Genomic DNA, 11,717 nt, shown 5'->3' on the forward strand with positions numbered 1-11,717 from the left:
TCACTGATCATATTCTTTTCACAAATAGCCTACCATCTTTATAAACTACAAGCTTCTCATGCATGACTTTCCAGTGGTGTATATTTTGCTGGATGGAAATGGTTTAAAGTAAATAATTTATCGGAGTGTGATGGTTACATAGTTTGTTTCTCCACAGGAGTAAAAGCTATCATAAGAAATCTGGTCGAGACATTTGCTGCTGTGCACTGGAAACGCTGAAATCTGTGAGCTGCCACCTTGTCCGCCCTCCATCTCACTCCTTCCCCCTATATCTCACCGTCTGCATCTTTTGCCATTCCCTTGCCCTCCTTTTTACCATCTCTGACTGTCTTCTCCATCTCCAGCTCACATCTTTATATCACTCCAATTCTCGCACGGTGAGATGGAAATTGAGTGGGAGGACTGGGTTGCAGGATAAGATGGAGGTCTCAGAGTGGACAAAAATAAAATCCAATTTCAACAAAAAATAATAATTGCCCCCCACCACCTCCCCACATGGCAGCCCTCCTCCTAGCTGTCTCTGCCCATCGCCAAAATCTCAAACTCCGACACACTGCAGGAGGCCAAAAGGAGAGGGGCCGTGCACCAACCCACCTCCACTCTCTCTGAGCAGAGATTGGACACACACCATTGCCCTTTTTTAACTTTTAAAGCCACTACTTGCAGCATATCATAATAGATAGAGTGTACCAGGTGAAGCTGTGCTGCAAAGAATTCCTAATGCTCAAAGTTGAAAGTCCAGACTTTTAAAAGATCTAAACAATTTCAGGAGTGAAAGGATGAAGGCCCTTCGAGGGTCTTCATGAGGTTTTTTTTCAGGATGAGCTTTGTATTGGACAGAAGGTTTGACTTGGACAAATGAGGAGCGATGGAGGGTACGTGCTGATGTCACTTTCCCACCGGAGCACGGCTCCTCAGTCGGGCTGAGTGGGAAAGCATCCTGCAACACAGCTGCCTTTAGAAGAGGAAACTGTGAAAGCAGAAGTAAATCAAACAAGTGTCTGCTTAAATTAAAGGCAAAGAAACTGTGGTGCATTGACATGTGACCAGGAATCAAGTTTCCTGACTTTTTGATGTACTTGACCATGATTTTGATGAAATACACAAAACAAAGAAAGCATACAAAAGCCTGGACGCCAACTTGACTTCAAAGCTGGATTTGTTGTTGAAGTGACACTGACACCAAAGGATATCCTGGTTGTATGAGGACAGGTCTTTACTGATACTTTCATTTTATCACATAATGGCGAGACATATTCACATTTAGCGGCGCTGATGTTTGCAGTCATGCCTGGATGCACAGTGCGTTACACTGTAATGCGTGTTAGAAGAATAAAACAGAATGTAAATTAATGTAAATGAAAGATGTTAAGCATTTAACATTACACATTTTTGGCAGTGAGAGCCATTATTTTCCAGTTGTTTTCTGTTAAGCATTTTCCTGTTAATGCATCCTGCTCGCCTCATGTTTTATACCCTTGGAACCCTTCAAGTTGAAAAATACTTGTGCCCAACATCATTCCTGTTTTTTTCCCCATTGTTCAATTAGATAAATTGAGTAACGACCTTCTGGTGAAAACAAAGTTTACAGATGTTTTAAAATAACTATGATGGGGGATAAATTAGTGGTGCTGTTGCTGGATTCCCAGAGTTCTATGATTTTACCAGGATTTGAACAGAAAACAGCAGCCTGGAGGCAAACTTTTGCTGAAGTTGAGATTTCAGGGGAAATTGTTTTCATTTATTAAAGCCATTTAAGCTATCAAACTACCATTAGCTAAACTTTAGCAAGAAACAGATCTATTTCCCTGTGTCCGGCGTAGTATTTGAAAAAAGCCTCTCACCGTCTATCAGAGCCAGAGTTTATTTTTTGTGTAGCTAACTACCTACAAAATTACAGTTAGGCTAAGGACAGGTGGTTTGTGTAGCTGAATGGCAACAATTAAGAAAATGCATCATGCAGTCGTTAGTCAATGCAGTATATAACTTAAGGTATGATTTTCATACCTGATACAAAAAGGCAACCTCATATCCACCTTTCAGTGCTGGGATTACTCCTTGCTTCTGTTACGTGCACCTTACCCATTTTAGATTTTTTTGTGTTTTAGTTGCATTTGTTGCCACCCAGTGATTTCTGCATACTGTGACGTCACACGCAAACTCTCTATAAGCTCTTCGTCAGTTGAGATTACTCTCCATGAGGTAAGCATCATGCATCTATAGGGCTAAGAAGTGAAAAATCTTTTTACAGCATTAAGAGGTGTCTCTTAGCCATAGGAAGGCTGTTTCTCTTTGGGGAGAAACACTGTAAACCTCACAATGCCACATCAAAAAAAGCTGACATTTCAGTGGGAGTGTTGACAGGTGAACAGAGAAGTGTTGTTGAGAAAATACAATATGAACATAGCTGCAAAACAAATAAAATGAAAACGGATTGTAGGTTGGGATAACATGTCTGTTTGCTTATCTTCTGCCTTTTAGATCAGATGATCTATGCATCTTTGGGTTGCAAAGTGTGTGAGGATTCGTTGATAGCAGCTTTGTTGAATCAAATTCAGATTTAGTCTTCCAATTCTGTCTGTCATGTTGAGTTTTTTGTACAGCAACCTCCCAAAACAGGGAAAAAAACAGACATCTTTAGATATATCTGGCCGGCGAAGTTAGGAGCCATCTACTTATTTTTAGAGGGTGAGCAATAAGGATCCTCTGGAGCTGTAATCTAGTTGACTGACAGCAGCTCACAATGCCTTTCTCCACACCTAACCAGAAGACATTCAGTAAAAGCAATGCAATTCATGTGAGGAGAACACAGACAGCGCGCAAGGTGAGAGAAATGCACTCAGCCACAAAGAGATAAGAAACAGGGAGGAAGATGAAAGACAGCAAAGGTGGAAGAAAAAATCCTCACAAGATCTTAAATTTTGTTCTTCCAACTTCACATTTTTGAGCTAGAACCTCAGTCATTTGGGGCCTCATCCTGACTTTCTATTACTGTTACCACGTGTGCCCACATTCTGTAAATGAACTTATCTTTCACGACAAGTCCCCTGGGACGGGGTATTTAAAGATATCGTCTCATTGATTTATAAAAGTCCACAGTGTACAAGAAGAAGACACAGTGCTAACAAAAAAGAGACAAATACAATGTAAGATACGTTTACAAAAGACAAGCAGCAGAATGATGAGCTCAGTAGAGTGCAGATCTCCGCCACGCAACAGATGAAGCACCTACTGCAATGCCACCACCACTGCCACATGCAACCAGTGGAGATTTGCACCAACATTTCCACCAACAGGTTGTTTCCAGCTGAAACAAGATTCCAAACTGAGGCAGTTCATCTTAGTTCAGTTCAACTAGAAGAGTGAGAAGTCAGCTGTCAATGGTTGTATAAAACAGAGCAGTCAAAAAATAGAATTACTGCCTTCCAGCTGTATGTCTCCACCAACCAGTCAATTTGCAACCTACAGCCATGTCTGCCTAGACTCATATAAAGTATGTAGTGAAGGAATTTAGTATGGAACTTACCACTATATTGACCTGTAACTTCGAAGGAATTTAAGAAAAGGTATCAAGTTTTTTTTTTTTTTTTGGCTAAATGGAAGTACATCACTGTACATGTGTAATTCCAGTGATTAATTAATTTCCTTTGGCCACCAGCATCTAATCAGCTGGTCATTTGTACCAAGTTTGAAGAAATTTCCTCAAGGGGTTGTTAAGATAAGGCATGCACAAGAATGGTATGACCCAAAAACACAGTGCCTTTGGTCATGTGAATCACTGAGGTCCTTCAGCATACAGTCATGGATGTGCACAAAAAAAATAAGGCTGAACGGTCCAGTTGTATATGAGATTAACTCCGGACAAACTTCAGGTCTGTTGATCACACACGGACTTGCAGAGACACAGGCAAGCAATCGTATGATCCCCTGGCGGGGATAATAATGATAACAATAATTGAGTACACAATCTTTATTGATCTCATTGCAACATTTGTGAACAATATTATACTTCACATCAGAGCTCCTAATGGACTTCTGATATTAAATTAAAACTTCACAATTTCAATATTCTGCTCTCTGGATATTTCAAGCAAACAAGCCAAAAAAATCTTTACAATGAAACCCCTGTCAGAGGTAATCGAACAATCAAGGTGAGTGAAGTCTATACAAATTGTTCTGGGCTCCCAGGATTTACTGCAGATATTATAAATACTGTATAGTCTCGCAAACTTCTAGGAGGATAAGGTCAGTTGAAGGAGTAAACTAGGCCACACATCATACCCTCAGAGTTTGAGAGGGATATGAATTTGAGTTAGACCGAATGCACTGCAGTGTCCAGAGGGACTGAGAGGAGGAGAAAACAGGAGCAGAGACGGGTACAGTTGGGGACACGGTGCAGCCCATCTGTGTTGTTGAATTTTCCTCGTAAGACCTTATTTTAATCTTATTTTGATGCCGGGACATAGCTCAGTCAACCCTTCAAATTTCCATAAAGTAGCAATCTCATGGAGGATAATAAAAAGGTCTAATTCAGAGGAAGCAAATAGCACCTTGTGTCCTCGGGCGCCCTTATCTCACAAAGAGATATCAGATTGTACACTGTGTGCAAGCAAATTATATTTTTGTTTGCCTCAAAGTGCAAAACAATCTTGCAGACATCTAAACGAGTGCTTTGAAGTACTGCTTGTGCGCCGGGATGAGGCCGTTTCTACACTTGAGTTTAATCTTCCAGATGTGAAAAATGCACCGCTTCGGCTTAGCTGATGTTAGAGGAATCCTGTTTGTCTCTTCAAAAGTCCTGTTCTTAAAAATATGGATAGTCCTTTCTTTGTTACCAAACATCCGGATACACCAGAAAAATGAATCCACCTACATGAAATGAGGTGCAGCGTGGGGCTGGGAAGGTGGTGACACGAGTGTTAAGTAGAGTTCAGTCTTTGCCGTTGCAGGGGTGTGACCCAGGAGAAGGAAGGCTTGTTTTGTTCGGAGAGCTTTTGTTCAGCCGGGATAGCAGCGATAAGCTTCAACTTACTGTTCTGAAAAAAGAAAACAGAAAAATACCACTTGTAATACCTCAGGCAGTCATGTTTATACATTATTGTTGTATTGTTGACTTAATTCAAAAATTAATATATTCTGCTCTAGTTTATTAAGGATCATTTATGAGCTTGAACATGAATTTACAAATTCCCACATGTGTATGCACACGCACACACCGCTGCTCTGCAGACAGCTCCTTTTCTTTTTTTTTTTTCTTCTTTTTTTACACCCGATGTCAAAGTCGCTCTGTGCTTCTGAATCTCGTCCTCATTAGACAGCAGCCCACAGCTTGGATCCACCGTCGCTGTGGAAGGAAGCAGTCAGTCTCTCTTCAATATACACTTGTCAATCAATCTGATGTAAAGGAGAGATATCAAGACTTCCCTGGCCGTGCTGCTGTCTGTAGGTGATGTTGGGGGCCAAAGTACCTCTGTGGAATTTTTGTGAGCTGAAATTCACTGTATTTTCAGTGTTTTTGCCAATAGAAAACAGCCATTCTTTTCTATGAGTATATGAATATGGAGAAATACACAGGCTACATAAGAAACTTTAACTGTTAAATATCTTTAACTGATTTTAATCACAATTTATTTTACAGCACACTAATAAGAAGTAGCAAGACATAATTTGTAAAATAAATAATAAATAAGAAAATAATAATAAGTAATAACATGTTGTTCACTTATTCAAAAAGACAACATGCTCCATCGCACAAGCACAAATAGATTATTTTGATTTGATTATTTTGATTGTAAATGTATCTGATTCACTGAGTCTGATGATGTGGTCCTTTATGGTCTGATCAAATTCTCCTACTTCTTAAAATAAACAAACTACTGGAAAATTCTTCATCGCGAAGCTGCAGATGGCTGTTTGTCTTTTTAGAGATGTAGGGTTCTCACAGGCACAACGCTACAAACATCTGATGATCTCATTGATTATAGTTCATTGCTGTAGATCATAGACAGTCGAACTCATTACTGAGATCATGAATCAAGTGAGAAATAGGCAAATTTTCACGTAAGAATACAATCTGACTTCTTTTTGCAACCAGGGATGTCGCCCCCTGCTGGCCGTTACAGAGAATACAGGTCTGAGGCACTTCCACATTGGCTTCACTTGTCAGACATCTACAGCAATGTAACATACACATTAATGCAGCAGTAATACTAATTTAAAAGCATCGTACATAATAGTAAAACGCTGACAGGAACTACTTGTCATACTTTGCTCATAACACTTGCATGACTTTAGTTAATTAAGTTTCTGAATACAGGACTTTCAGTCTTTCCACCACTGATAGAAATGGTTTATATTAATATTATAGATTTATCACCTGACATTTGTAAGGCTGCAGTTTGATTCTTGTCCATCACATCAACGTCTTTGATCACTATGATATAAACCAACTCTACACTCAGTGCTTCTAATCATTTTTGGTTTAATTGCTTTGCAGCTCCACTTTGCATTCACAATTTAATTACTCTACCAGCTTCCTATCTATTCTTATCTGTGCTCAGTATTTCACTGAGATGTCACTGACGGATATCTGTGCATTTCACTTGTTTCTACTATTACTGTAATTACATGTGCTCTTTGTTTTATTGCTACATTTATTAATTAAACATATGTCTTGTTTTACATGCACTGTATAGTATGACTTGTTTGATTTATACACTGCATGCTCTTTATTGCATGCTAAAATTTATAGTTGGTATTTCTGTTTAATTTCCTCCTGTGTAGAACGTAGCATATTAATGTGCATTGTCCCTGTTAATCACACTAAAACAATAAACAAATCTTTCACTGCTTGTCAGCTTCAGCATTCATTAAAAAGCTGCTGGCATTTGGTTTTAGGACCAAAAATTATTCACTTAATGCACACAAACATGTAACCCTCCTATATACAACCACGATTCCAAAAAAGGTTGTGTAAAATGCAAATGAATAAATATGAACTCATTTGTTTGATGCCTGTAACATATTACAAAAAAGGTGGGACAGGAGCAACAATATGGAGGATTTAAAAGGTAAATTGGTAAAATGTGACAGTGACAGTGCCCATGGCATCATGGGTAACTGTCATATCTATGAAGGCTCTTGTAATGCTGAAAGGTACATACAGGTTTTGGTGCAACATATGGCTCTTTTTCAGAAATGTCCCTGCTTATTTCAGCAAGACAATGCCAGGACACATTCTGCATGTGTTACAACAGTGTGGCTTCATCGTAAAACAGTTTGAACATGAAATATCTTGTCTTTGTATTGAATTAAATTTAATATAGGTCAAAAGGTTTTTGTAAATCATTACATTCTGCTTTTATGTATATTTGACACAATTGTAAATTAGAGCATCACATGTTGGTTGTTTTTCCTTACCATCCACTCCATCCGTCTTACTGCCCTCTGCACTCCCATCTCAGACCAACACGCCATTTATTTTCTGTTCTTGTTTAATGCAAACATTCCCCCCGACCTCACTTTCACAAATCTCGACAGACATCTATTTTGCTTTTCCAATGGTTCTGGTTCTAACACCTTTACCACTTCTGAAACACTTCTTTCTCTCCTCTTCTTTTGAGGGTAACATCGACAGTCTCCCTCCCTCACATTTTCTGTCTCTAAACTCCGCGCCCTCTTTACACCTGGTGAAAATACAGTTTGCCTACCCACTGCTTAGTCCCACGGTAAAGCCTTCACACATGCCTCTTGTCCTTGTACCAGCTAATCAAACTTCTTTCTCTTACAGTGTCTCTACCCAGTCACTGTAATTATAAAGCATAATAGCTCTATGTTAGACAGGGAAGTGTGTGCAGCTTCATAACTAGTTTGGAGAAAATTCACCCAGCAAACAGAGTATTTTTCTTTTGCTTTCACAATATTACTCTCAATGCTTTAGGCCTCTCTACTTTTCTGCAAGGGAAGGTTCTCCAGTTTTTATGGGTAAAAATTTGTCCTCCATCCATTCCATTGTGCCTCTTTCCTTATCTTAAAGATCTTTTTACGCTTTCTTTCTCAGCCCTACAGGGCTGTTCTTTTGTCACTGGATCACCTGTGCAGAGTGAACAAGCACTACACTGGTCATCCAGGACCAAACAAGACGTGCTTTCAGTTTTTTTTTTATTTCTATCAAGTGGATGAGGAAAAAGAAATAACAGGCACAGTATCAGACCAAAACAAAGATTTAGATGTCAGTCGGCACACCTCCAAGTTTGGAGAAGCAGAGAGGAGCCCAAATGTTGGAAGCTTAGCAAAGCACTGCTGTGGACAGTGACTGCAACAAAATGTATTTTAGTCACCTAAAAAAGGCCTACTTAAAACAAAAAGTGCATGTTATGTTGTGTTATAATGGCCATTTCCAGTGGGTAACTTCAAAAAATAAGTCAACTATTGCTCTCTCCAAACCAACCACACTACTTTGGAAAAAACTGTTATTTTACCTCACAGAAAACAGGAGTTGCTGGTTTAATGCTGCCTCGATCGGTTAGTTTGCTTGTGTTATTGTGTGACTTTGGTGTTTCAAAGGGTTAGTTTGGATTAATCGATCAGACGATAACAGGCAGTGTTGGACTGGCAACTCTTGTGATCCTCAAGGTAAAATGACTCTGCTAATGGAGTCTGGTTGGTTTGGAGAGAGAAATATTTGGTTTATAGAAGGCATTTTACCATTGGGAAAGGCTGTCTGACCTCAAGATAAAGTGGTGAAAATATTCCAAATGTACAGCATGCACTGAAACCAATATTACGTGGCTAATCTCATACAGCCAATTCAAAAAATCTGAACTTTCCCTTTAAGTGCAAATGCAACAAAAACATTAACTTTAGATTTAGCACTCACATGTCAACCCAAGATAATGTAAGAAGACTTTAATGCACTGGTCTGTTTTGACCTCTGTAAGATAGAGGGGTGGTTTTAGTTCCTAGTTAAACACATTGAAACTTCTGTTGTGTGTCAACATGTCTTGGGATCAAACAGCTCCTTACCACTGAAACTCAGTAATACTATCACTGAAATGCACTTGGACATGAACAATACAAATGGCTGGATCTATTCCATAGCACGCTTGGCAGGAGTTTTGGAGGTCAATGTGGATTAAATAGCTCAAATGAAAAAAAAACTTGTCATTTAGTTACAGTGCAGCTGAAATTGGCATTAATCTAGTGTTTGATGAAACAAAGGACCCAGATGGATTGAAATCCCACAGCATATGTCAAGACTCTGGAGCTAACAAAGCAAACACTGTGGAGCTAAATTTAATTTACCTGGTGCAGCTATGGGTTCATGCATCCAACCAGTGCAGCTTATGTTTGGTCACATTTCCACTAGGCATGCTGTTCTGGACCCACCATAGCCTCTAAAACAGATAAAAAAACATTCAGGTTAAATTTAGGTCCACTTACATAAATGCACAGGTAATCAGTGGTTGCGTTAACAGACTTACATTGTGCCTCTGGTGTTTCAGTTTGTCGGCTGGTAAAAAGTGAGACACAGCTCTCTGCCAGGCGGAGGCAGAGAGTACAGAAGGTGTAGCTGCAGTCTCCTGAACACAAGCCAGAGCACGCGTCCACACACATCTGGCAGCAGATGTCACAGCAGCGGTCGGAGCAGTATCTCCAGTCGCCGCGCACACACGAGCAGCCACCAGCCGGTCCGCATTCCTCTTTACTTTGTAGGCACAAGTTGCAAGGCTTGCAAGACTGTAGCCCCATGGGTCTGCCTGTTAAAACACACACACACACACACACACAGACACTGAGAGACGAGATATTGGAGGAAATCACTGTCTGGAAAAATGGTCTTCTTTTCAAGTCCAGAATTGGATTTGAGGATGTGTATACCAAATGAATGGTGTGGAGAGAAAGACGCTGATAATTGACTGTCAGCCTGTCCTGGACATTGTGCAAGTTTCCTGCTATCTCGAGTTAAGTCCAAAGTTCTTGCCAAATGCAGTATTTGCTGATGTTCTCTGCTAACAGTTTGACGACTTTTTCTTTTTTATATAATGCTTGATGTCATACTTCCTCCCCTTGAGGCCTTACTCCAGTCTGCTCCATCATCTCCCACATTCATGAGACAAGGAGTGAAGTCAGCCCGAGCAACGATTCAGAGAAGAAACCAGCTCTTCAAGGAGGCAAGACAACCTCAAATGTCACGATCAACAGTTATTCTGTGTTAACACAAACCCAAAATGCTCAGAACACCGAATTATTCATTCTTTTTTGGCTCTGAGCATGAAATTAAACAGAGAAGCTCTTTCTTAGGGATACTTGTCACGCGGGCCTTCAAGACAGAGATGGTGGTAAGCAAGGATAATGAGCAATGCGGCACAAGTGAGGAAACACTGATTTAATTACAACAACAGCACTAACCATCCAAGTTTCCTCAAAAAATAAAGATACTTCTTGTAGACCAGATGTTTGTGACAATTTGAAACAAAAAAATGCCTCCCATTTTCAGTTGAAAACACGTTTTAGGGAGAAAACAATGTGCAGATTTATTGTAATGATCCTCATTTCACACATCAAATAAAGGCTCACAAACTGAGAGAGGAAGAGATAAAATGAGGCAGCGTTTACCTTGCACACAGAAGGTAGGTGACAAAACAGGAATCTCCCAGGGCATGCAAAACACACACCTCAATATCACATTGATAACACCTGATCATCGTTACAACAGTCAGCTAGGGGCTAATCACATTAACGTGGGAACACACAGGTACACAAAGACGATTAGAAAAGGATTGTGCACATGTGAAGCAGGGCTCTCAAAGTTTTGCTCACTGAGTGCCAATTTGGAGAGTCAACATATGGTCTGCTGATGAAAGACTTGATCCATTTTTCCATCTCACATCCGCATTAAACTTCTGAGTTATGCACCAAAATACAGCCCGACACTGATGACAGAACATAGTTCCTGCAACGCTCACCAGGTGTCACCGGTCGTCACGCGAAAACAGCAGCTTTCCACAAGTTGTCGTTCTTAACCTGAGGGGAGTGCAGTTTGACTCAGGAGCCGTGTAGTGTGTCAAATGTAGGCTGCTGAAAATAAAGTCTGACTGACTTTACAAACGTTCTGTGCAATAATTCATCTGTGCAACACCAACAGCATTGCTGCTTGCAGTTATTTTTTTTTTTTTAGCATGATGCACATTTTGTTCATGATTCTTGCATTTCTTATTTCATTTTTGTATACTGCTGTCTTATAATTTTATATTATTACTATATTGCCTCTGTTATATATTGTAGTAGAATGTACATATTTTTATATACTTCTTATTTTCTATTTTATTATAATTCCTCTATGATTACATATTTTTCTATTCTTGAATGGGAGCATCTGTAATGTGACCAATTTCCCGTAATGTGACCAATTTCCCACTGGGATCAATAAAGTATTTCTGAATGGTATAAAAACTGAATGATCAAAAGACAATACATGCATTTCGTGTCAAGTTCAGGGACCACACAAAATGTTTCTGTGGGCCACCACTGGCCCATGTGCCACATTTTGGGAACCCCCAAAGTAAAGTAATAGTCATTCATTGAACATTTTACTTAAGTAAAGGTACACAGTATCATAAAAATACTCATTATGCAGAATGGCCAATTCAGAATAATATATTATATTATATTATATTATATTATATTATAGCCATTGACACATCAATGTGTACATA

At 39.5% G+C, this 11,717-nt stretch overlaps 1 long non-coding RNA gene across 1 annotated transcript; it reads right to left on the reverse strand.

Annotated features, from left to right (window-relative positions):
- Positions 1 to 3,955: 3,955 nt before the first annotated feature.
- LOC146309432 (uncharacterized) lies at positions 3,956 to 9,395 on the reverse strand. The gene is made up of 3 exons (XR_014772441.1): positions 9,304 to 9,395; positions 5,185 to 5,344; positions 3,956 to 5,036 (listed from the first exon to the last, which is right to left on the reverse strand). It is a non-coding gene; the product is annotated as an uncharacterized LOC146309432 (long non-coding RNA).
- Positions 9,396 to 11,717: the final 2,322 nt, after the last annotated feature.

The sequence above is a fragment of the Lutjanus erythropterus genome, chromosome 19 (genome assembly GCF_056507025.1).
Source record: "Lutjanus erythropterus isolate fLutEry1 chromosome 19, fLutEry1.hap2, whole genome shotgun sequence".
NCBI lineage: Eukaryota > Metazoa > Chordata > Actinopteri > Lutjaniformes > Lutjanidae > Lutjanus > Lutjanus erythropterus.